This window comes from Pseudopipra pipra, chromosome 11 (genome assembly GCF_036250125.1).
Source record: "Pseudopipra pipra isolate bDixPip1 chromosome 11, bDixPip1.hap1, whole genome shotgun sequence".
NCBI lineage: Eukaryota > Metazoa > Chordata > Aves > Passeriformes > Pipridae > Pseudopipra > Pseudopipra pipra.
This window is the reverse complement of record NC_087559.1, coordinates 19,525,784-19,552,461: the sequence shown is the minus strand read 5'-3', so window position 1 is coordinate 19,552,461 and position 26,678 is coordinate 19,525,784. Positions and strand designations below refer to the sequence as shown.

The following is a 26,678-nucleotide window of genomic DNA, read 5'->3' as shown; positions in this document are numbered from 1 at the left end:
CCCCACATACAAAAGAAATCAATAGTGCTTAATTGGAAAAAAATGGCATTCTAAAATCCTCCACCCAGGAGTGGGATGCAAGTGGCTCTGTGCCTGGTTCTTGGGGCTTCCTGGGGACAGGCAATCCCTGGACATGCAGCTCTTGTGTGAGCTGAGCTCCAGCTCCTCCGAGCAGGGAACCACCACAGACCAGCCTGGCCAGACCCCTCAGTGCCACAGATCAGCACATGGCACTGGCACACTCCAAGTGATAGAGAGATCGTCTGAAAAGTCACTTATTTCAGCCCATAAACTCATCATTTAACACCATGTAAGTGTACATAATTATTACCATCTCTTTGTGAAGCTCCCACACTGCTATAATAAAATCCACAGAAGAAAAGCACTTTTAGCCCACCCATTCCTAATCCCAGAGACAATGCCTATATTTTTCCATCACATCAGATCCTGGACGGTGGGGGAAGGGCAGGAGTGGCGAGGAGAGGGGGAAATGCAACTTGAGAAGTGGTAAGTGTGTCAAAATCTAAATTACTTGGAGATATTTTGCAGCACAATCCTCCTTTATGCCTGTGCAGCTCGGTTCATATGGCTCACATTCAGCCTGTCACAGTGAATCATTGCTACTCCTTGACTTACATTAACAAAAACAAACCCAACTTTCGCTCCAGCCCGTGAGGTAAAACCCTCTCCGAATTCCCAGTCAAAAGGCCAGAAGCAGCATTAAAAATAATTGGTTTTGTAAGAAGCTTGCTTTGAGGAGAAGGTAAAAAAAAATAAAAAAATAAAAAAGCCCGTGAAGATCTGACAAATAGCACAAACATGTGTTGCTTATGGAGTATTTTGCAAAAAAGCAAAAAGCTTTGTCCACGAGCGGAGCAGACCCAGCTTTAGCAGCCTTAACTAACAAAGCAAACCCTCCCCTCTCTACTTAAGTCTTTAAACGGTATCAAACCGAAGATCTTTAACAAGAGCTTTAGAGCCCGAGGAACAGTTAGAAAGTAAAGCTGGAAAACTAAGTTTAAAACTCAAAGCGAAACCCAGCCAGAGACAGTCTTTGCAAGTAGCAGAATACAAGGCACAAAGCAAAGCCAGCACTCAAACAAAGTTATTTTACGCTTCTCCCAGTAAATCTGCAACAAATGTCCAGTGAGGAAGGATTTCTGCTGACCTGTGGACGAGCAGCAATGCAGATGTGGTGAGTTCTCCTGTCACCTTTTGTTCCCAGCCATGTCAGCTGTGCTCTGCTCCAAGTGCTGCTCACACTCCCAAATCCCCTTTTCCAGCTCTATCTTAGGAACTGCCCAGATTTTGTAGTGTAATCTGAGCAGGGAAGTACCATGTGCCTATGATATGGTTAATTCACTTTTTACCTCCCGCAATGCCTAAGGAAGCTGCTTCACATTTCAAAGCCCAGCCTAGGGCTGCCTGACCCAGGTACAGCCAGGGCAGCGCTGGGGCTGCCTCTTGCACTCCAGGGGCCCCCAAAACGGCTCCTTCCCACCTCCCAGGCCCTGGGCTGGGGGATTCAGGGGGCTGCTGAGGCCCTTGTGTCCCTTCCCCGGGTGCCCAGCGCTGAGGGGAGCAGAGCCCAGCACAGAAGGGGCTGAGGGCACCACCTCCCTGCTGAGGGCACCACCATCCCCATGGCCAGCGCCAAGGATTCCACTGAGGGAGCTCTGGTGAGGCCCCTTGAGACCCAGCAAAGCCCTGGGCATCTGGTCTGGGATCTTTGGCAATGCAGACATTACACAGGCTGGGCTGCAAGAGTCCCATCCATTCCTCTCCAGTGTTGCCACCAGTTAAGTGAGAAACACTCTCCATTTCTTCTGCTAACAGAAGACACCTTTCTACTACCAAAACAAACAAACAAAAAACCAACAGAAAACAAGCCTCTGAACTTGGTCAATTTGTTCTTCTTTTAATATCCTTCTACAATTATTGATCTCCTTCTGTTTGAATTTGCAATCACCATCGTGCTTAAGGATGACAACACTACACTTCAGAGGAGGAAATGCCTCTTGCTCCCAAATTCTGCACAGGGAAGAGTTAAACCAGTTGTGAAGCTGTCAAGCACACACACACACACCCCAGAGAAGCTGCAGAGAAGGACAGTAGTGCTCAAATCCTGTCACCCAGCCACACCATGAGTTCCTAAAGAGTGTGCACCAAACCCAGGGGATCCCAACCAGCACCAGCCTGGTGTAGGTGTTTCCTGAGCAACAAGGGTGAGGTGCAAACTGATCGTGGTTGGGCTATTCCCAATGTTCTTGAAAGCAAATTCCAAGTAATCCCAATGTCAACAATGTCAATGACCCAAGCACAGTTGGGGAGGCTGAGGGAGCCCCTCCTGGCAGCAAGAGGGGAGGTTTCTGTTACTCCACCAGCCCCAGGCAGATGGGGGGAGCAGCTATAGCTGCTTTGGAACAGCCAAGAAAGGGCCCCTAAAAGAGATTAAAGGGAAGAAACAGTCAGGGATCTTGGAAGAGGAAGGATGTAAGACACAAAGACGGCAGAAAATAGGAAAGCTTTGGGGGAACTTTAAGTCTTGGCCAGAAGGCAGCAAAGCAATTTCGTGTAAGGAACCTGCTTTTTAAATTCTTGGCCTTGTGTGTAACACCTATAAATCCCTTGTGTAGGATTTCTAACGATTACATTCTGCATCTGCCAAGTTTTCCTGTCTTCAAACTCTAGACTTCTATTCTAAAGCAAAGGTGAGAGTTGTATCTTCCCCGTTGCATAATTTACTAAAACCAGTTTTGCCTGAAATTAGCATGTGGGTAAGGTAAACCTTGAAATAATGCAATATATTGGACTATTTCAGAGAAAAATATATATTCTTCAAGCCTGAATTCAACATCTTAGCTCAGAAATTTGATCTTGACCAGTTATAATGACAATTGCTTAAAAAAAAATAGTAACAAAAAGGAAGTGAAGTGACCTCAGAGGTTAAGAATTGAGGCCAACAGCCGTCTCTCTTGCTGGCTGTGTTTATATCATGGAATTATGGAATGGTTTGGGTGGGAAGGGACTTTAAAGCCCATCCAGTCCCACCTCTGCCACAGGCAGGGACACCTTCCACTAGCCCAGGTTGCTCCAAGCACCATCCAACCTGGCCTTGGACACTTCCAGGGATGCGGCAGCCACAGCTTCTCTGGGCAACCTGTGCCAGGGCATCACCATAAGGAATCCACAGCCTGTCCCTCTGCCAGGCACAGGCACCATCTCCACTGTGCTCCAGCAGTGCTCTATGGTCCTCACCCCCCCACCAGGTGCCTCATCCTGATTTATGTGGGTGTCCCCATTATTTCTGTGCCCCCCAAGCCCTCCAGGTGATGCCAGGCTGGGGGGGCTGCAGGGCACAGCCCTCTGCAGGAAGCCAGATCGTCACTCTTTAGTTTCATTAGCCTGTAGAACACGCTATAATTTGCTGAAATGATGATTAATCAAATTTATTTTTCTCTAAGGCAGCTAATGAACAGCCAATTAAGTGTCTCAGTAATTCTGAAATAACAAAGGAATACTCTTGGAGTGACAACCAGCAGCTACTCAACAGCACAAGCATGCCAGTAAAATCACAGAATATTCTGAGTTGGAAAGGACCCACAAGGATCTTCAAGTCCAACTCTTCAGTGAGTGTCCCCTCCAGGGACTGAACCCACACCTTTGGCATTATTGGCACCAGGCTCTGCCCATCTGAGCTAATCCAGCCTGGCTGGAAGGGTGTGTGAGGGCAAGGTCCTTTCACCCTGAGCATCCCAGAGCCACCTTTTCTTTCTGCTTCAGACCAGCAGCACCTCCCCTCCCTCGGGGCTGCTCCCAGGCTGCTCCTCAGGCCTGGAGGAGGTGGGGAGGCCCAGGGGCCCCCGAGGTGCCACCCAGCCAGGGCACAGGGACTGTGGGGAGGGGACACCCCCCGGCACCCCCGCAGCCTGTGAGTCCAGCAGGGCACCGACTGTCTGCCTTGGGGTTCAGTGCATGTCTTTTCCAGGCTCCAAACAAATCCGTGAATCCTTCATTTTGATCACATAAATCAGGGTGAGATTGAGAGATATAAACACAGCTTAGCACAGTACCCAAAAAGCAAGGAGTGACATTGTTAAAAGGATCCATAATCTTGTTTTTTTGAAGTATTTCTTCAGTGGGAATTGTGTTGGACCAAAGAATGCAAAACTTAGAAGCTTCCAAGAGGGGGTCATGTGAAATTACTCTATTTCGAGATTTTTCCAGATCACTAATATTTTGATTCTGAATGTATTTGTAAGAATCTGCCAACAAACCATCAAAACAGAGAAGTTTTTGCAGTTTGTAACTGTCTTCACTTTTTCCAGGTCTTAAAAAAAAAGTGGTTTTGTAGAGACTTATGTCATTTCTGTAGAAAATTCTGCAATCCACAATGACATTGCATATTTTTTTCAAGTAAAAAAGCAAACCTCCCAATAAAGAACAAAGAACATCCTTTGTTTCAGACAAAGAATTTCAGGAGAAACCACAAAATGTTCAAGCAAAACATTAAACATTTGATTTTCCACCCATTCTGCCAACAGTCTAAGTTTTCCCATACTTCTAATATCAGTGTCAATAAGGAGGGGAGGGGAGGCAGGTCAGATGGATGACAAATCCTGTTAACGAAATGAAGATGAAAACAGGACCTTTGCAGAAAGCATTTTTCTTCTTTTACTGAGCTTTTCTTTATAATGAGGAAACGAGACATACTTAATTTACCCATCAGGAAAAAATGTCATTGAGAAACAAGCAGAAGTTGTTACCAGTGTTATTACACAAATCCTGGGCTCTGCTCCTGTGAACACCCAGCTCTGCACCCAGCCCAGTCACCAAATGGGTGTTGTGTCCTCTGCTAAGGACCAAACACAGGTATATTACTGATGCCAGATGTTATTTAGGCTCTTTAAGTGAGTTTTAGGAAAGGGAACTCAAATGTCCATTTAAAACCAAATGGAAACACTTCCTTTCAAACACACCCAGTGGAGATTATTTGAAACACAGACATTTCACTGCCTGTTTTCATAGAATGGTCACAGAATGATTTGGGTTGGAAGGGACCTTAAAGATCATTTAGATCCAGCTCCAGATCATCTAGTTCCAATTCCCAGTTAGTGGAATTTTTCCCAGTGCAAAGACATCCCACAGCTGTGGCAGCACATGGGACCTCAGCTGCACATGCCCAGCACTGCACAAACACACAACAAAATGCTATTTACAGCCTCAGAGACAGCAGCCCCAAACTGCAGCAGTGTAACCAAGAATGAAATTCATGAGCTGTCTAGTCTAGAGAGATGCTTCATTTTCACAGCAAACATCATAAAGTGCTGATTTATTTTTTTCCCTCGTTACAGGAGGAGAGATTTTAGTAAATTTAAGTACACCCCAGTGAATTTCCTTTTTGATTACTGGCTCCTTAGTTCAGTCTGTTTAAATAGAGGAATAAAAGTGGTGCAGTCAAGTTAACCTGTTTGCCCAGACTGGAGAGACATTATTAAATGTTCTTGCTCTTTTACACATCCTAAATATTCAGACACTTGCAGCACCCCAGGGTATAGTGTGCTATGTCAACACCTTGAGAAGAATGCAAACATCTTAATAAAAGCAAAGAGAGATTGCTTATCAGGCACTCTTGCTGTTAACATCTGCATTTTACAAAAGCCCATGAATTATTACAAACCCTTTCCACAGGACACATCCTCCTGGATAAGCAAGCAGCCATGGCAGGAACCAACCAGCAAGTCAGAAAGCAACTGCATTTTTGGTTTCGCTCTAAAGGCAAAATGTTTCAGAACATTCTCAGCTGCTCTCACTGAGCAGAGCCACTTCCACCACTTCCCAGTTCAGAACTGAGGGGTAATCCCCCAAACCAAGCTGCTCTGGAAGTCTCAGATGACGCCCTTTCCAACCAGTTTTACAGATGGATCATACCCAGCCTTTCAAGCCCATCAGACTGTGTGTGACACTGATTGTATGACAGAGCTCCAGTCATGAGGCAGATCCCATTAGAACAGGAAAATGTGCCGTGCTACCAAGTCTAAGTGTTCTGGTTATGAAAACCGAATAAATTAAAAATAAATAAATAAAAAATAAGCCTCAACAGACCTGGTAGAGGCAGTGGGCAAAGCCTCAGCAGCTCAGTCAAAGAAGTTCTCTTCACTGCTGGCTGTTGGTGAGTCCCTGGTGCCAGTCCCCTCCCGTGTGCTGGGGAGGCACCTCCAGCTCTGCCCTCACCCCACAACAGCCCAGCTCCCTGCGGGGGTGGCTGGTCCCACAGCCTCCCTCAGCCTCCCTCATGCCCTTCAGCAAGGAGAGGCAAACCCAAAAGCCAGCGGGATTATCTTCAACAGTCTAATTAGTGGCTTGAGATAATCCACTTGGTTTTGCCTAAAGCGAATTAGGAAGTGCTCGTGGGAACTCTGCAGTGACCAGTCACAGCCCCCAGTGGGGCAGTGGGGCTGGCAGGGGTCAGAGAGCTCAGGTATCTGCACAAGCTGCCCACCCTTCTCAAGGGGGTTCAGAAGGTGCAAACCAGGTCCAATAACTCCACCCAGGAGAGCTTTTACCATCTTCTGTGCCAACTCCACTGAAAGCCATTCATACACTTAGCAAAGCAAAACTAGATTAAAAATAAAATAAAATTGGGCTTTGCTATCAAAACTAAAATCTGGCAGCCTGTTCCCATGCAAAATCCCTCACAAGTAATACATTTGTGGAGGACAGCTGGAATAAATCCATGACATTTAATGACATGCTAAAAGCAAACCTTGAGCAAACAACTTTAAATCATTTGAAATACTACTGTGAATAGATGAGACTTTACAGCGCTCACATGTTACAGTAATTAATCATTTCTAAACAGTTGGTTTAATTCTTGAAAAAAAAAATCATTTGCAGAAGTGGGGGGGATTTTTCCCCTATTTCAGGCATATATTTAGAATAGCATTCTCCTGTGTAAAGGTTTCGCTTCAGAGTTTTAAATGTATGCTCTTGTTCCGATCTGAAGATTCATCACACCAGCAAAACAGTTTTTCCAGCTTCCACCTTCATTTTTTTATAAGTAACCTGCCCTCCAAAGCCCAGTGCACAGCACAAAAAAGCAACAGTCCTATAAATTGTTTCTATAAAACACTTCAAATGGGATTGCACAGAAACTCAGACAACAAACTGCCTTTTAATTTAAATGGAAATTCATATCTCCCAGGCATCCTCTAAACCTCTGTATGTGCATATCCAGTATCATCCTAAGAGGTTCACAAATCCCCAGGTAAAAGAACAGGTCTGTCCTTCCGTGGGTTCAGTGGGAACCAGAGAGATGCCCTGCAGGATTCCAGCTGGTCCCGGGAGCACCAGGGACCTGTGAGATTTCCCAGCAGGAACAGGGAAGAGCTGGGGGACAGGTACCACCCTGACATGATTTAGGACCGCACGAACTGAGGGGCACATCTTAAGCTGATCCAGCCTGGTTAAGCTGATACTGGACAAATGGCTCAGCTCTCACTTAAGCAAAGCCTGGGGGACACCCAAGCAGTGTCTCCTGGCCTGGCTGAGCAGGAGCTGGCTGAGCACCAGCAGCTGGCTGGTTGTCCCCACCGCGTGTCTGGCAGGAGGCACAGAGGGAACATTCACTGCACTAGTGCAGACTCAGCTCACTTAAGTCAAAAACAAAGGTGGTTTGAGCTAACCTGGCTGAATTTGCAGTGAGGTGGATTAAGAACACCCATAAGACCCCTCCTGCCAGGTCTGGTGGGGATATAACCTTTGCTGGTTGTATTTTCTGTTTCCAAAAAGTCATGTATGCCTGCCCCAGGAATTGCTTCCTCTCTCTTCCTCCATCACCAGTCTAGACAAAACTGCATTAAGATCCTTTTTCTGACTTCCATGTACAGGTGTAAGGGGTTAGCAGTTACTAAAAGCTTCTGTGGATACAGGAAAAAATGAGCTCCTTGCCTCTCCAAGGTGTGCTCACTGAAGAGAGTCGGGAGCAGAATCCAGAACTGAGCTAACAGAAGGATTAAAAAAAAAAAAAAAAAAAAGAGGAAAAAGGGAAAAAAGAACTAGGAGTGTGTGATGGTGGGACTGTTGGGACGTCCTTCTTGATGGCTTTTCCTCCCCGGGGTCCCCTCAGCCCAGCCCAGCCCAGCCGTGCCACGGTGGAGCCGCCGCTGCCCAAGGGCTTCTCCCGCTCCCGCCTCCGCCCGGCTCCGCAATCCCGCATTCCTGGCACCGCTCTGGAGGCTCGGCAGCCACGCCTGCCTTCATTCATAAAAAGGAGCCCACACTGCTGAGAGCCACGGGCTCCGGTGCACCCAGCCATAAACGTCAGGGACATGTCCCGGTCAAACAGCGGCTCCCCTCCCGCAGGGAGCTCACATCTGCTCCGGGAAGGCGGTGCATCTGTGACAGGGCTTAACCTTCCCCCCGATTCTGGATCCCATCCACAGAGCTCATTAGCAAACAAGACAGACAGGAATGTGTGTCTGTCTTAAAGCAGACCAAGAGATGTAATTAACACAGCTTAATTTTCATGAATAACATCTTAGGTTTGTAACACACACGGATGAAATGGTAACTCAAAGGGTCTGGTCTTGCTCTAATCACGTTCAGCAGGAGCAGGAGTGGATCCAGGCCACAAGTGAGCTGCATTTCTTCATATCTAAGTGAGATATATGTTTGTTTCAACAGTTTGATTTCTTACAAAAAGGCCACAATAACATAAGCAGGAGAAAACAAACCACTTGTTGGAAAGCCCCGTTCCAAGTTTCTTTTGTTTAATTCCTGATCTATATGAACATAGAATTGGAAAAGGACTCCTTGGGATATTAAATCCAGGCCACTGTTTTTAAAGGCAACATGTCACTTCCAGCAGAAAGAAAGGTTAATGTTATGCCAATGAGCTGGAAGGAAACCCAAATTTCTCATGCAAGAGAATGGGGGGAAAAGCTAAACAAAAGTGAATGTGTGAGACCATATCACGAGATCAGAGCCTTATTCTAAACACATGGGCTGGTGGCACATCGAAGGCGAGATAAGAGGCACAATAATTAGGCGTCAAGGTTCTTCCTACCACCAGGGATCTGCACAGAACTTACGAAAGAAACACCCTGGCCCTGGGATGGAGGAGGAAGGGGAGCTCCCAGGGCAGCGTGAGGCCACCTGAGATGGTGGTGGCCCCAAGGTCAAAGGCTCAGGGAAGAGACAAGCAGCCCCCAGCCAGCAGCTCTCTGGTTTCTTCTGCTCAGCAGCCAGAAGGCAGCTGTAGGAAAGCATGTGCCCACTGCAAGTCTTTCAGCAACCACAAAAATCTCTGGAGAATTTAAGGGACACTTCTGGTTTTGCCAGAAGCAGTTCAATCCCACCTCGTACCCACAAACTATGGGAAGAAACTCTCAGGCATGGAAACATTTCCAAAGAACAGTCTGAAAGACAGGACCAACACTGTAAACATTTGTCATCTCCCAGAATTCAGGCAGCTGTGAAAGGCATGGATGGCAGGCTTGGCTTGGATTGCACGGGATGCAAAATCTAAGGGCAGAGGGATGAAGGGGAAGGACAGCCAAGGTCCTTTCCATATCCAAAGTCTCCATGCAGCCTTTGAGAGCTGAGAGCAGATACCCGGCACTGCAGCAACGAGAGCAACAGCAGCCCTTAGAGCTTCCAACACACACAATAAAGTGGCACAAAAAGCATAATTTTTAACATGGAGTGTTAAAACACAGCCTGGAGATGGACTGTAACTACTCTGCTGCTGCAAAGGGACATCCACAGGGCTGGAGGGGTTCTGGCAGTGTGGAAATGCCCCAGCACTGTCCTTCCTGTTGTTGAGGAACTGTCCAGCAAAATAAAATCTTTCCAAAAAGTGTAATGCCAGGGCTCAATCCCAGCCAGAGACAGTACTGGAGCAGATCCCATCAGTTTCTTGTCTTTAGTGGAGAAGGTAAAGCTCCAGTCACCACACTAAGCTCAATAAATCCTGCTCAGAGCCTTGCCTTTGAGACAGGATACATGGATGCAATTAAAATAACATGGCTGTTGAGGAATAAGGCAGCACTGGGAAAGGTTTGCCAACAAAGTAATGCCAATTAAGGGTGTGATTTTTGGATGATATTTTTAGGCCAACATTAGCCCTATTAATGCTGGTGTAACTGTCTTCAAAGTGATTTTGAAGGTCCAGCTGACTCCACTTGGGAAAAGAACCAGCTAAAAGACCTTTTTTTATTCTCTATAGACTCCATTCTGCCATTCAGGGAAAGTCTTTCATAATAAAACTAGTTTCGTCTGTTCCACTAATAAGGGTGATTTCTGTCTCTCAGATAATTTCACACCCATTAACCACATACCATGAGCTGTAGTTTTTGTTGTTAAATGACTTCTAACCAAGTTATAAGTAAAGCCATGTTATGAGATGTGGCCAGAGCCTCCTTCTGCAACCAAAAGGCCAAGGATGCCTAAAGCAATGACATGTCATGAGGAGGAGCAGGAAAGGAGATCAGGTGCTGCTGGTGTGTTAGAAAACCACAGGAACAGATCCAGTCCCAAACACCACCCCTGGACTCATCACCTACGAGTGCAACGAAACAAAACCTTGTGCTAAGAGAACTTGGCAATAACACCATCTTCTCTTTCAGTACCAAAGGTTTAGAGGGGCAATTTTAGATGAGAAAGAGAGAAAATTCAATGCCAGTGTGGCACATATGAGATCAAAGGCCCTTTCTGCGAGGTGGGACAGACCACGCAGCCAAACCCACCTCCGCTGGCCTCGCTCCCCGAGGGCAGCTCAGCTCAGGGCGACCAGCAGGCTCCTGCACAAGCCTTTGAGTGACAAGAGGAAGAGATAAGGTGAGGGGAGACGTGGGGGCAGAGAACCGGCCGGGTCCTGCTCAGCCCAGAACACACCGGCAGCGATTCTGCTGCTGGAGGACGAACTCCTCCACTGACCCTACAAGCCTGGTCCCCAAACCTCCCCAGCAGAGCCCACTGCTCCACTGGTCCCCGAACCTCTCTGACACAGCCCCCGGTCCCCTGGTCCCCCAAACCTACCGAGCACAGCCCCTGATCCCCTGGTCCCCCAGATCTCCCAGACACGGCCCCCTGGTCCATTTAGCCCCTGGTCCAGAACCCCAAGCTCAGCAGCACTTTTCTTAGTTATCCCGTACACTTTCTCCTCTGCCTTTCAAACTTCCTACTGGTTTTCTTTCGGCTCACGGGAGTCGGGCAATCCCGCACAACTCGGAGAACACGTTCATGGAAACAATTTCTCCAGCTTTCCCCCCACCTCCAAATGACATTTTGCTTTGCAAACACTCCCACCGCCCCGCGGGCTGCTCTCGCCTCCTCCACCCAGGGAGTTGTTTTCAATAAAGCAACAGCTCCGAAACATCCACAGCAACTTTTTCTTTTTTTTTTTTTTTTTTGACAATTCGCCACTTTCAGAACAACGGGGGTGCAAAAAAAAAAAAAATTAAAAAGGAGAAAGAAAGCAGAGGAACAGCGTAAGGAAATAGCCGCGGATTGGAGCCGGGAGAGAGGGCTTTGAGTCGTGTCCGCCGCCCCGAGGGGCTGAGCGGGGCCGCTCCGGGACCCCCGGCCGGGCTCGGGGGCTCCGCGCCTGCCCCGCCCGCACTTACCGCCCGCGCCGCCGCTCCGTGCGCTCCGCTCCGCGGGGAAGGGGCCGCGGACCCCGGGAGCCGGAGGAGGGGCCGGAAAGCTGCGGCTTTGGGAGGTTTGTCCAAGCTGACAGCGGGGCCGCGGCCGCGGCCGGGCGGGAGGAGGAGGGACGGGAGCGCCCCGGCCCCGGGGAGCCCGCGGAGCTCGGCGGGCACAGGGGATGTGTTCGGGAGCTCGGCGGGCACAGGGGATGTGTTCGGGAGCTCGGCGGGCACAGGGGATGTGTTCGGGAGCTCGGCGGGCACAGGGGATGTGTTCGGGAGCTCGGCGGGCACAGGGGATGTGTTCGGGAGCTCGGCGGGCACAGGGGATGTGTTCGGGAGCCCGGCGGGCACGGCGGAGCCAGGGGATGTGTTCGGGAGCTCGGCAGACACGCCGCTGCCAGGGGATGTGTTCAGCGCTCCCCCAGCCCGCGGCCGCAGGCACACCGGGAGCAGCCGGGGGTGAGAGACGAGCCCCGCTCTGCCCGGGTTAACCCCCCTCTGCCGGTCAAAGGTGGCCTTGAAACTGCGCCGAGAAGGGCTTCTCCTGTGCTTTTTGTCCCAGGTGGCCCCAAGCTTACCTTGCTGAGAGCCGTCAGGGAGACATCGGATGGTTGGACCCCAGTGTGTTCATCGAGAGGGTCCCGCTGTCATATTTATATGACAATAGAGACTGTTTATAGAAACCCATCCTGGGATAAATTACAGACAAGTCCCCGAGAAAAAAAAAGTCCCTGCAGCACTATGTCATCGGGAAAACATCCTTTCCCAGAGGGTCCTCAGAGAACCCCGGGTGCTGCTCCCCCCAGGCAGCAGGACCTGCCCGTGGGCTCGGGGGGCTGTCACAGGGAGCCTCTCGCCCTGGATGGGAGCTCTGGGACCTCCCTTTAGGCTGCGTTTCTGTCCCTTCAGTACAAGCTGTTTCCAGCCCTCAGCCTGGCTGTAGGGCCGGCCCTGGAGCTCTGTCCCAAGCCCCTGGGGCAGCACCGGGACAAAACAGCCAGGACATTTCACTCTGCAGAGCTCCTCCATCTTCTTGGGCACTGGTTATGGGAGGAAGGGACCAACCAACCCCCACTGCATGCCCAGGCCTCACTGCTCAGCCTCTCTGATGTCCACCAGGGCTGTTGGCAGGACAGCTCTGCCCAAGCCTGCAGGGAAGGGCATGGGAGCAGGGCACTCACTGTCCCACCAAGGCCACCGTCCAGTCCACAGCCAGCCAGCTCTGCAGCACCAGCCTGCCCCTGGCCCAGGCCAAGCAGACAGCTGCAAACAGCTGAAGGAGGCAGCTGAGCATCCACGGCCTGGCTGCCAGCTTTGCCCTTCCTGGCAACCAAGGGATGGAGCAGAATCGACTGCTGCAGTCAGAGGTGGTGGCTCTGTGCAGTGCTTGGTCACCTTCTGTCACTGCCACCCTGGGGGAGAGGTTCCTCATCATGCCCTCCTCCTCCACTCTTCCTCGTGGCAAACACAGCCCAGCCCGTCTGACAGTAAAAATGAAACATGTTGAAGAAACTTTTGGACTGGCTCTGGCTCTCAGCTGCTCCCATTCACAGGCAAGGCTGAAGCCTGCACAGACAAAATGTGTGCACAATTAGGGAAAAGTGGCAGGGTAAGAATTTCCATCTCTGAGTGCTGTGGTATCCTGTCTCCAACACAGCCAAAGCCTGGGAAAGTGGGACTGTCTTATTGTGTGATGCTGCAGTGTGTGTGGGGAGGGGGTTTGCTGCCGGACACCCTCAGGGATGGACCAACCATACAAAATCATTGTGTAACTGTAGCCAGAGAGAAAAATGCTTTTTACTTTGTGAGCAAACAATCAGCCCTTCAAAAAGGATCCTGCACAGTCTTGAATTTCATCTGGAGGAAAAATGAAGGCATAGAAAGACCTGAGGACTCTGGTTTCTTCTTCCTCTGCAGAGGTGCAGCGTGAGCACTGCTGCTCTGAAGGCAGTGTTATAGTCCCTTTTAAATAGTCTGGTGACAGCCCATGAGTGCCTCTTGCTGTCCCCCACTGTGGCAGGGGCAGATGGGGAGCAGCAGAGCCAGTGGTAACACTTCATCTGGGCTTTGCACTGGGTTTGTGGCCGAGCTGGGAGCAAGCCCACGTCTACCAGCTCCACACCCTGACTGAGTCACACATGTTTGAGGGAGACCAGGAGAGACCAATGGAGTCAGGACTGCGATAAAACTACAACAGGAATTACAGAAGTCTCCTAAAATCACTCCAACAGCTTTTGCTGTTAAAGCCACGATGGGCTTAGCAAGGCCAAGTTTGTAGGTAGGACTAAAATCTCTCCCAAGACCAATTGATGCACATGGGAGATACTTCAGCAGCTTCCAGGCACACAAATCCTTCCTCAGATCCGGGAGGAGGTGCAAGCTGCACCCCTGGCTCTGTCAGATCTTCAGCATAAAGTTTCCTCTCCCCAAAACACCCTTTAACTGTCACTACCAACACGGCCCACACAGGCAGGAGATCCTGACTATGAGACCCGTTAAAGACAGGAGTTAAAAATCCTTCTTGCCACTTCCACAACCACATTTCCAACACCCAGAGCTGAGTGTACAGGAATGGGGAGACTTCAGGAGGAGACAGCCACAAACTTGGTGTTTGTTGGAGCACCTTTAGTAGTGGAGAGATGTGGGGAAGCCACGTGCAGGATCTCAGTCTGGTGTCCAGCAGCTGAGCATTGAGCAGCTAGAGAAGAGCAGTGGCACTGCCAGGGTGGGTGACTGTGACATGGGGAGCAGATTCTGCCCTGCTCTGACATACCACAGGAGAAACCAGTGCATCCCTTTTCATATCAGAGTAAAACAGCAGTAACACATGCAACACAGCCCCAGAGGGCCTTACTGGAGAGAACAGAAACTCCTCAGCAGAGCAAAACTATGTTTAAGTAACTTGCCAGCTCTGCTCTGCTGCACCTCAGCACAGCACCCAGGAGTGAACCCAGCAAGTCCTAACTGAACCCAAAAGTTGAACTCCTACAGTGGTGGCCTGTCTTCAGGCAGTGCTTTCACTCAACTTAGCCAAGTAAAAATATGGCTCAGAAACAGAGTAATTTTTTTAACATCATAAGATTGCCTAAAATGTTTTGGTTTGACTTCAAGTGACACTGAAGAACTAATACATCCAGGATGTATTAGTATTTAGCCTCAATGAAGTGAGGCTAAAGGAAATATCCATCATTTCCTAGTGAAAGAAAACTGACAGCATTGTCTGGGGACTGAAAGGAGGTCATGTGAATCCACACAAAGATCCAGAGCAGCCTCTCTCATGGGTGGGATAAGCACATACCCACTCAGGGACTAGCTTTGGAAAGCAAAACTAACTCTTTGGAAGTCTGACTTCAGGAGGGAAAATGTTTGTTTGATTCAGCCAGTTTTTGCATCTCCAACACTCCTGAAGCTCTGAGGTCTGCACTGGGACTAAAGGGGAGGGGGGTAGCACTGCCTCCTTCCAAGAGACAGCCAGGGAACCAGGACACAGAGGAGCCTCTGGTGTGGTTAATCCTTGACCCACTTCGAAGCAACTTATTTTCCAAATAAAAGCCCCAAAAAAGAAGACAACCCAAACCAGGGGTGAGAAGATGTGACATTGCAGAATTCCAGAGCTAAGACACAAAACCAGGTCTTTAGTGTTTTCTAAGCAACAATTTCCTAATTGCAGGCCAGTGGGAACCACACCACCAGCGTCCTCTACCCCCTTCTTCTGCCCCTGTAAACTGTAGGAACTCTTTTGCCACATCCCTTCTGTGACTGTCCTTTCCACATGGCTCTGGCATTCCCACTTTAAAGTGGTGCTACTCTGGCTGAACCACCACAGAGCAGAGCAGAGCAGAACAAATGTCAAGTGCAGGCAGACTCAGACTGAAATATTTGCTCGCGTGTCCTCATCCAACCACAGTTTTTCAGAATTCGGGAAGATGTCACAAAGCAGTAGCAAACAAAGCCTTCTTGGCCAAAGTCAGGCCACTCCCAGCATGCCTTTCATTGCAGTGTATGGCTGGGAAACATAAGAAATGCACAGCTCACATAGGAAAAGCTTTTAGCAGATGCTGCTGCTCTGAAATACCAGGGAGTCAATAATAGAACACATTGCAGAGGAGAGAAGAGTGGCACAATGTACAGACCGGCCCAATCCAAACAAATCAATCACAATGTATGTCTGCTCTGAGCCCACTCCAGCTCTTACTGTTCTGGAGCTTTCTGATCACCAGGACTCAAAGATTTGCCATGACCTGCACGGCTGAACTCTTAACGGGGGAAAGTTAAAGAACCAGCTCACAGGAGAAGATTCCTGCGGTGCTGGATGAATGCAGTGTGAGAATTACTTACTCAGACAGTTTAGGAGGAAAACAGCATCTCCCTTTCTTTATCAGAAGCCAGCTTTTCTGCAGGTGTTTGGTCACATTCACACTCTGTGCCCTGGGAGGAAATATGGCTGTACATGTGAAACAGAGTAAAGCATAATTCTTCAAGCAAGGAGAGAGTGTGCCTGACAGTGACTTCTCATTAATTTAATGTACTGGCAAGCCAAGAGCACTTAGAAGCAGCATTTGATAAAGTATTCTTTCAGATTCCGACATTTTACTGCAAGTGGATGAGAAATGTACCCAAATCTAACATCAAACAGCTATTCAGGAGAAATAGCAGGAAAATTATCTTTATCTTGGAACCTGACTTGAAACTCTCCCTTATTCTCGAGGTTTTCCACCCTCAGTGAGCACACACTGGAAAGCACAGCTGTGGGAGTTCAGCACTCTGGTGCCAGCAAGTGTCACCTCAGTGAGGAGCTTTCAGGTGGCACAGGATGGAGGGACAGACCCTCTGCCAAGGCAAGCTCTCCCTCTATCCCACAGACATAGAAACAGGTACAATCCACCCTCTGGCAGGGCTTGGTGCCTGTTCTTCACTTTTGTCACATGTAAAGCTCCCAAGAAAACCCAGCTGAGGGTGTGAGACGCACTTGAGCTTGGACTGATTTCCAAATATGCAGTAGTGGCTCAAATCTGACACCTATACAGGTGTGCAGGGAGCAGGTAAAGGTTCAAATCTGACATCCATGCAGATGTGCAGGGAGCAGGCAGAGGGGGGTTTTTCCCCAGCTGCCCCTCTTGGCATCTCCCATTTTGTCCTGGCCATCCCCATTCCTCTCACAGGATCCTTTGTACCTTTGAACAGTACCTGAACAGTTTGAGAGTGAGAAAGTTGAGGATGAAATTGAAACAACAAGTTTCTTCTTATTGTTTTCTTTTTTTTTTTTTTGAAGCTGTTCAGTGTTGACCTTGAAAGTTTTCAAAGAACAGATGAAGCTCCAGCTCTTCCCGTGGTGGATGAGGTGACTAATGCAGACTGTCAAAATCCACTTCAGATTTGCTGCAGCAAATTACATGCAGGTTGTAAACAAAACAAATATCCAAGATAAGAGTGACAGCCAACAGGCTGCACCCCGTGAAGCTCCCCTCTGAGTCTGAAACATGCTCCTCATTTAGAAAGGATAAAGTATCGAAATGCCATTTCAGCAGAACTTCACAAATACTTGAGGTTGCCAAGCAGGACCCAGAGCCCACGGGCTCTTTCTGTGTGGGCTCCTCTTATGTGGGTTTTTGCACCCACATCCAGCTCTGCTACTGTCAGCAGGGCTCTCTGTGGGGGCAGAGATCTGTCAGCACTGTGCCCGGCCCTGCTGGGTACAGCAGTGGGTAGAACACAGGAGAGCAGCCAGTGGGAAAGTCAGGATGGATACAGGGTGGAAGAAAGCAAGCAAGGGGAACTGTGAGATGCAGACTGTGAGCAGGGCCAAAATGCCCTGTGAAGCTGTGCATAAAATCATAGAATACAGTCTGCAACTTCCTGGGGAGAGGCAGAGGAGGGGCAGGGACTGAGCTCTGCTCTGGGGGGACCAGGGACAGCAGCCAGGGAATGGCTGGAGCTGTGTCAGGGCAGGCTCAGGGTGGATCTCAGCCAAAGGTTCTTCCCCCAGAGGCTGGTTGGGCACTGCCCAGGCTCCCCAGGGCAGTGGGCACAGCCCCAAGGCTGCCAGAGCTCCAGGAGGGTTTGGATGATCCTCTGGGGCACAGGGGGTGACTCTTGGGGATGGGCCTGTGCAGGGCCAGGGTTGGACTGGATGATCCTTGTGGGTCCCTTCCAGCTCAGCACACTGTGTGATGCCACGTCCCCAGGTGCCACATCCACATGTTTTTTAAACACTTCCAGGTACAGTGACTCCGCTGCTCCCCTGGGCAGCCTGTTCCACTGCTTTACATTCTCTGTGGAAAAATGCTCTACACTGAGAACTGGAGTGGCTCTTCATGAGAACAGCAAAGCCTGGAGTCCTCTTACAGTTCTGGTCCCCATTGGTGCATGGAACAAATTATTGTCCCAAGGCAGGAATCTGATTTACTGACAGGGCACATTCAGAGCTGTTCAGGGCTATTTAGGGCAAAGGAGCAACTCCCACAGGGCATCTCCCACAGGGCACCCACTGAGCAACTGGCAGGCAGGAAAACCAGGAGAGGGATTGACAGCAAAGAGAAGGCAGCAAAAGGCCTCTCTTTGCTGACATTGGACCATTTCTTCTCCAGGTCCAGCTGGGATCTGAGCATGGGGCAGGGGCACAGGGAGAACACAGCAGCAGCAGCCCCTGAGAGCTGCCCAGCAGGAGGAAAGGCAGCAACCCCAGCAGGGATGGAGAAGGAATGGAACTGGAGAGGCTGCAGTGTCACACAGCCACCTCCAGGCAGGATGGCAGGGAGAACTTCAAACTCTCCCTTAAGTTTGTGTTGGTTTTTTTTTAACCATTGGCCTTTCAGTGCAAGTAAGGACTTGCCAGGCTTCTTGTGTGAAATAAATTGTATCTTCTGTCATTCCTTTACTTAGATATTTAGCTTACATACCCTCCTGAGTGCTGAATTTTACCTGCTCACCACCTACTGCCAGGAGCTTTTCCCTTTGTGGAAGTATTTCTGCTCAGAGCAGCACTGTGGCTCGTTTGCATGGCCAGCTAAAATTGATGGTTCTTGCATTTGTTTTCAAGATGAGCACGTATCCATCTCCTGCTGCAGTATCCTGTAGGATCAGAGGGAGCTGCTGCTGCTGCTGGAGTCAGAATCTTTGCCCATACACACACTGCTCATGCCACAGAACCCCCCAAAAACGGCCTGTGTGTGTTCACTGTCAGCCCTGCAGGCACATTCCTCTGCACTCCTATTTCTGCTGTTATCAACACTGGGGTTCACTCCCATATCCACAACATCAGTTCTGTGTGCTTTTCATGTGCACCAGCCTATGTGGGATCCCCTCCTGTCCTTTCCAAATTTACAAAATAAATTTGTAAAGGTCACTCTGGGCCTGAATATTCCCGTCTAGATTCCAATTGCAAGTTCATAATCCCTGTAACACACTCCATTCCCAACCCCAAATGAGAGGATTATGTCTTCATCCCTGAAGTATGATTTCCATCTGCTACTTCTGCATGTCACTGCATGGGAAGCCCCATTTCCCAGCTTTCTGCTTTGCTGTCTGGAGTTCCCCGCTGCCTTTGCCCACTCACTGAATTACCAGAAAATTGCCAGAAACATCAGCCCTTCAAAACCCCTTGAATCATAAACAAGACCAGCTCTGTCTCATCTCTAGTGCTCACAAATGCAGAGAGAAACACTGTTTAAGCCTTCCACAGTTCTCTGCTCTCCAGCAGGATCCCAAATCCCAGCAGCCCTTTACATCCCCTCCTTAACTGAGGCTGTTGCTTTGTCTCATCCCCTGCAGGTACCGGGTGCTGCTCAGTCCTCACACACAGATCTGGTCTGAGCAGCACCTGAATCTCTGTGGGACCCCTGGTGTAACCCCAGCCTGCTGACACACAAGACAAAGGAGAGACTGTCATTGCTGAGGTTTCCAGCTCAGCCCACACAGGCACAGACCTGCCTCCAGTGAGTGTGGGTCACTGGCAGTTTGGAAGGTACAGCAAGGTCCCCTTTGACAAAGAAGTGCATAAACCCTTATAATTACTCATCACAGATCGTTGTTCTCCTCTGGTGAATGGCTCAAATACAAATGTTTGCACTGAGGCCAAAAACACAGGGTCTGAGCTCAAGTAACATCCTGGGTTGGTAATAAATACCCACTGCACAAACAAACCACTGAATGGCTTTTCCCCAGATGTCACAAAGTTACCCCATACACAAACTGCTGTTTGGTGCCACCTGCTACCCCAGCCTCAGGCTTGCAGCAAAAAAACCAGTCTTCTGTTAAAATAAACCCATTGGGATAGAAACTAACCTGCTCTCGTAGAGTATGCAGTTGTCATTGCTGATTTCCTCGCTTCGTGTAAAATACAAATGATCCAAAGCAGCAAGTAAAGCTGTGTTTTGACTGCTGTGGGGACACGGGTGACTGTCACCGAGGGCTGGCAGACCAGCTCTCTCCTCCAGCCAGCAGCAGGGCCTCATATTAGAGGCTTCCCAAATTGCATAAGGTGTGGAGCTAATAAAAACTTGAACGAGCCTGGAAACCTGATGATTAAATCTTGGAAAGCTGGAAGCCATGTGAGCTGGTTAGCACCAACTTCTGCCATGATGGATTTCTAACAACATGTGAAAGTTATCAGCCATCCCTGTTGTTGGGCAGTGCAGACACACACAGCCAGCCAAGTTCTTAGCAAAACCAGCTCTTGAGCCCCACAGGGACTGTTTGGAGACCTCATCCTGCACAAATATACCCAGTGCACACAAAAACATCTCGGTTCAAAGTTAAAAATTAGTCCTAATGTTACCTGCTCTGGAAAACCCAACTGCAACGTCTCATTTTCTGTTTTCCCACCGTATCTGAAGCTGCAGTGCTCGATCTGTGCAATAGGCACCCACACACAGCACATACTGCCTCACTGGATTCATGGATGCTGCTGGCAGGAAAGGAACAAGGCTGGAATACTGTGTGGCCCTGGTTAGCTCGTGCTCAAAGGTCAACTCCTGATAGCCTTGGACGTGGTTCCCCCGTTCCTACTGAAGGGAACAACTGACCCTGTAAAACAAACAGCAGCAACGCCCCTTTCACAGCTGTCTCCAGTTTCCCCCCTGAAATTTGGCCGGGTGTTTACTCTGAGACTCAGAACACAGACGTAAACTGTTTAGGGATATCCCTATATCCTTGTTTCTCCTTAACAATGCCAGAGAGAATGAAAAATGCGGCTCATTAGTATTGTAACCATCAGAAAGAAAAATAAATAAATACAAAAAAAAATCCTCCATAGTGAGGGTCTGACCTGTAGCAGCCCAGACTGTGTCCTCAGTTCCAGTTTCGGGGGAAGGGTTGCTCTGAAGAGGTTGTCAGGCAGTGGTGGGCAGATCCCAGATGCCCACAGGTCCCACCCCGGTGGTCTCCAGCGTGAGCCACAAGCCTCTGTGGGGAAGAGAAAGGGTCACAGAGGAAACTGTGTTTGTTTGTTTGGAGTGGGTTTTTTGATTGTCCTCACAGTGAGATCTGAACACTGGGATTACCAAAGCACTGTGGTAGCTGCTCATCAGAACAACCCCACTTCTCTGTGTCCCCTGTGCACCTCCAGGCTTTTCTGGAATAGTTCTGCATAGTCCAGCATCCTCACAGGGGTGAGGGAAAATGTTGGAGTCACACCTGAGCCCTGTGCAAACCCTGTCCTCAGAGAAGGAAGGGGGATCTCATTTTCCCCCTGATTTTAACCCGAGGAGGAGGAGAGGTGACTGTGTGGCTGCCAAAGGCCCCACCAGCAAGAGGGGACCCCTCAGGGGGCTCCTCATGCAGGAGGGTCTTTCTCCCCCGGCACCTTTGGTGCAGCCAAGCCGGGTCTAGGCTTCCTGTGGCAGACCTGGGGGAGCCAGGGTGTCCTCCAAGAGGTGTTTTGGCTCAAGGAGAGGGAGCAGGGAACCATTAACACAAGGAAAACACAGGAGTGTGCCCTGCCTGGGGTGAGGAGGGGGGGCTGCAGCAGCCCTTCCACCTCTGGGCACCACCCACCATCACTTTCTTCTTTGGAATTCCTCTGGACAGCGCAGTGCCTTTGGCCTCTTATGGTGTCCACACACAAAAAGAACCCTTTTCCTCGTTTCTCCTCGTGCCTGTGGCAAGGCTGGGGGGCTGCAGAGGCCCCTCTGTGAGGGGAGGCTGGGCTGGTCCCAGGGGGTTCCACAATGGCCCCCTCTCAGCCCCTCTGGGCAGAGGGAGCAGAGAAAGGTTAAAATGCCACTGGTCTGGGAAGAAAAACGTGTTAGAAACAGCCCAGTGACACCCCAGAGAAAAGAGGGGGAGGAACGTGCTTTAGGGTTTTGTTTCTGGCCCATCTCTGTTTCAATCAGCAATAAATTAAACTGATTTTCCCTGAAACTGCAACACTAATCCTTCTGTGACAAGACAGCACCAGTCACTGAGAAACTGGAAAACATAATGAGGATTTTTCCCTCTTTGGCATTATCTGTGTAAAGTAGCACAAAACATAGTTGGGAATTGCTGCCATAAGTAGAAAACCTCATGACATTTGGGGTGAGTGGTGGCAGCTCCTCACAGTTCCAGATGGAGCCAGCCCCCCGCAGCAGCTCTGCTCCCCTCCCGCCACACTGTTGCTGAATTCCACCCCGAGGTGATGCCCACAAGGTGTGGTTAATCCCTTATTTACCTTCCAGGGGAGCTGTGATGTTTAGTCAGTGCTTGGGAACAGCTGTGGAGCCAAAGAAAGCTGCATTCCCATCCCTGCCCCCAGGAATCACCTCAGCGAGTTGTTTTCCAGTGGAACTTCAGCGATCTCCACATGAGGCTCAGAAGGGCTAAATTTAAGCTTGCTGTTAGTTAAGAATTTTTTTTTTTTTTTTTTGCTGAGACATATCTGGGTGCAAAGCTCTCTGCAAAAAGTGTGTGTGGGTTTGAGGAGTGGGAGAGGGCTGTGAATAGATTCAAGTCCTTCAGTGGTTACCAACAGTCTGCTTGAGATGTAAATTCCTCCTTAGCATTGAGATCTTGAAAACATGTGGAGACCTGAGCTGGTATTGGTTTTATTTTATTTTGTGTAGACCTTTATCTGCAAATAATAAACAGAAGCTTTGCCTTATGCAAGGCATTGCTGAAGAGGGAGAGAAAATGTCCTTTATCTCTTACATTCTTGTTATGCAGCATCACCACAGCATTTAATAAAAAGCATCTTGATATAATAATAGTTTAAAGCTTGTTTTCCAAACAAAACTGTTGTTTGCCCAGAGTAATGTAAATTTGCAGTTCTCCTTTACACTTCACAGACGGCGAGAGAAAAAGGTTTTAAGATCTCCCCAAAGGAGAGATTTAATTGTAAAACAAAGCACTAACTATGACATCTAGCTGAGGCTGTAAAGGCTACAGTAATTAAGAAAGGCTAAAACATATGGTGCACTTCATGAGGCTGGTTAATATGAGCTCCCAAACTGCACCTTTTTGTGCCTGAGAGGAAAGCACAGCCGTAGTCCTGGTGAAGCAGGAATGGCACTCCCACCTTCACTCACCTCATCTGGAGGAGAGGGATTTCCTTTCACCAGCTGAGCAAGAGATGAGCCACAGTTGTGATCTATTAATGCGTTTACAATGTGATGTGAGGGCAGGAAATGGTCTTTAGTGGCCTGTGGCAGCCTGTGGGTGATGCCAGCACAGGACAGTGCCACACTCCAGCTGGAGAAGTGTCCCTTAGTCAACACTTCCCCTACACCTCGGGCACCCTCCCGAGTGCTGGGTTACACTGCAGTGATGGAGATGTGCTGTGGAGCACAGGGAGCCCTTGTGCAGGCTCTGACAGGCTGGGGATGTTGCAATGTGGTCAAATCCCACAACAGCAGAGATGGAAACAAAACAACCCCACAACAACAACTTGTGTCATCGGATACAGAGAAGCTGAGAGCCAAGTCCTTAGCTGGTGTTAACTAGCACAGCTCTTTCCACACTCAGGTTTTTGGGCTCAGTTCTCATTATTTCATAGCTTTTAAGCTCTACTTACCCACTTCAGTGCTCAGAAAGTCTATAAACTCTGGGTTACCAATTTGAAACTGTGTTTTATGAAAATCACTGCTTGGCTAAAACCCATAAATGTCTTTTCCAAACATTTCCCTCTTTTGCTGCCGTGGGTGCACAGTTTGGATGGGTGAGGTGCCTGTTCCTGACAGTGTGTCCATACCTGCTGGGCCAGTTTAGCCCTCCAGATGAGAGGGCACTGGCATTTGAACTGAGAGTATTCACAGCCTTTTGGCTCTCAGGAAGACAGTCCAAAAGGAAGCCAAGGAAAAGGATATATTTCTTCTTTGTGCTCCCTGAAAGGGGGGTCAGAAAAATAAGAATATCAGCAAAAGGCAAAAATATATATATGACAAGAAAAGCAGATGAGAAAGCACATCTGACTGCCCTTGAGCCAAACATTGTTTAGTACCACAGGCTTGCCCCTGTCACCCAGGGATGTGATATATCCACTCAGAGGGGCACCTTCAAAGGGAAGGAAAAGAATTTTGGTACATTTTCCCAGGAGGAAGCCTGAAGCTCAGAGCCCTCTGCTAGCAGTGTGTATAAGACATAATTTGCCCAGTTAATTGGGTCACTGATGGAGAAAGGTGGGCTGATCTGTCAGACCTGCAAAGCAATAAATGTCTGTGCCAGCAGCAGGTAGAGAGCAAGTGCAGAGCAATGACACCCCAAACCTTTAGCAAAGTAAGGGAAATTCTTCCTGAGAATGAAAAATAATAGCAAGCCCATAAGTTCTGGAGGTGTGTTTCTCTTCTCTTTTTTTCTCTTCTTGTGTACAAGCAACATGGAAACAGGAGAAAGAGGATAATTTCTCTGGCACTGAAGTGTTTTCTGACTGCAACTATTTCTGGATTCCCCCAGCCCCAACGTTTGCAGTTTGATCCCAGGAGAAAATGGCGTGGTTTGCATTTTTAGGGAAAAAAACCTCAGATTAATTTGTGCAGATTTGCATATAAATGACTTTCAGGCTCAGCATCCATCAAGATGGCAAGTCTGGTTTGTGACTCCCAACTGTCTGTGGTCTCCAGTCATCACAGCAGCCTGTAGGTATTCTCTCAACTTGGGTTTGCTTCATTTGAGTCTGAGCTCAGAGGCAAAAATATGTTCTCTTCTAGCAGATGCCTCATTGAGATGTGATTTACATCAGGGAAAAAAAGCGAGAGAAATATCAATATTTGCATTATAAACATGATTTTCAGGATGTCTGTTGTGGTTCATTCATCTGGTTTTTTGGCTCTTCAATACACTGAGTTCACTTTTATTTGACTGCACGAGCATATGGGCCTCATTGTCTTAATGACAGGCTGATTTTATTCTCCATCCTTGCTGGCACTTCCTAACTGGGGGGGGGGTGTCAGGTGAACTCTGTTGGTATTCAGAATTATCCATACTTATCCTGGCCTGATTGGCATCTCACTGATCCTGGCTAAACACCCAAGGAAATTTTAGATGGCGATCATCTTTTTGGGGAAGATGTGGTTCCTCCCTGCCCAGCAGAGGCTTTGGAGAGGGAAGGCCATCAAGGACAGCTGGAAGTGTTTCCTGGAGGTGACTCAGGATTTGTAGCCCCCAGGTGTGGGTGTTCTGAGTGGGCTGTCTGGGTTCCAGTGCTGCCCTGTAGGACCCAGGCACAAACACCCTTCCTGCCAGCAGACAGTGGGATCATGTCCTGCTGGAGCAACCAGAAAAAACCTGGGAGGGGAGGAGCACCTTCCACAGGTCCTTCCAGCCTACCACAGGCATCATGTGCACTTGTCACCGCCCCAGGTGATGCTGGAGTGCCACAGACACCTCCCTGCAACCCAGAGCAACCCCCTGGGCAGTCACTGTGTAGGTCCCATGGTCCCCTCTAGCTTTGGTTTCAGCTCCATGACAGTTTTCCCCAGAAATCCCTGCAGGTTCCCTGATCCCCTGGGTGAGTTCCACAGAGGAGCACGCCTTCAATAACGTCAGAATAGCAGATCTTTTACCTCTGCCCTTCCCTGAAGAAAAAGAGATAGAGGTATATAAAATCATTAAGTGACTAAGCCAGCTCCTGGGACACAGAAAAAACTGTGTGCTTAGATATGTTCAACAGCCTCAGAGTCTGCAGAGGGAAGGTGGGAAAGCAAGGAATGCTGCTTGGAAAAGCTCCTGAGGAAATGAGGCAGCTGCCTCTGCTCAGGAATTTCTGCCACAGCCATTTCACACTCCAGGCTGAGCCCACATGCCCAGGAAATACGTGGGTAATCCACCAGTTACCAAGTCACAGAGTGACAGAATATCCTGACCTGGAAGGGACCCACAAGGATCATCAAGTCCAACCCCCGGCCTTGCCCAGGACCCCAGGAGTCCCACCATGTGCCTGAGGATGTTGTCCAAATGCTCTTTGAGCTCTGATAGGCTTGGTAGTGTTGGTGTTGTGCCAAGCAGTGAAGTTCACAACCACAGGCCTGTGTGATCCTTGTAGAAACACTCCTCGTTTTTCACTCAAATCCAACTGATAAAAGCAGTAGAGCAGTTCTGACCTCCCTTGTAAAACTGTTACATCATTGCTTCCTCGCTGTTTCTGTGTCCCTGCTCACCTCCCCTCCAGCCTGAGCGATGATGGATCGGGGTGCAGGATCCCCGGGGCCCTCCCAGCACCATCCTGCACCGCCCAGTGCCCGCTGTCCCTGGTGCCTGGGAGCCCTGGCTGTGCCTGGGGTCACACTTCTTCTTCAGAGCAAATCCCCATGGTGGAAGCAATTTGGAAGCATTAACACCCACCTGACATGCCAGAGCTGAGAAAATTGTTGAAAACTACAGCAACTGAATTTCCTGGCTCATCAAGTGGTGCTGAACAGCCTTCCCCCCCTTCAGAGTTCACACCCAAGTCTCTCACTTTATCTTTCTGTAGTTCCATCGCTGACGAGTTTGAAATGTGCCACAGGTTGTAGTGATGGAGAGTTGGTTCCAAAGCTCCCCCTGCCACTGGGGCTCTCTAGCAGGGACACTGAAAAGAGGGACAGTTTGTGCCTCCCAAAACAGTCACTCCCCAGAGCT

General features: G+C 49.1%; 2 protein-coding genes across 5 annotated transcripts in view; one reads left to right on the top strand and one right to left on the bottom strand.

Annotated features, from left to right (window-relative positions):
• FBLN2 (fibulin 2) overlaps nt 1-20,587 on the bottom strand; it is a 111,760-nt gene extending 91,173 nt beyond the window's left edge. Inside the window, exon 1 of one of the 4 annotated variants that reach the window (XM_064668062.1) lies at nt 20,428-20,587. The gene's annotated coding sequence lies outside the window, so the exon portion shown is untranslated. Of the gene's footprint in view, nt 1-1,168; nt 1,276-11,627; nt 11,736-12,229; nt 12,477-20,427 lie in introns of those variants that run through there. The other 3 variants (XM_064668061.1, XM_064668058.1, XM_064668059.1) reach the window with 3 other exon arrangements.
• The window catches only part of LOC135420517 (uncharacterized), a 490,234-nt gene that overhangs the window by 413,041 nt on the left and 50,515 nt on the right, over nt 1-26,678 (top strand). The gene's annotated exons all lie outside the window — the stretch shown is intronic.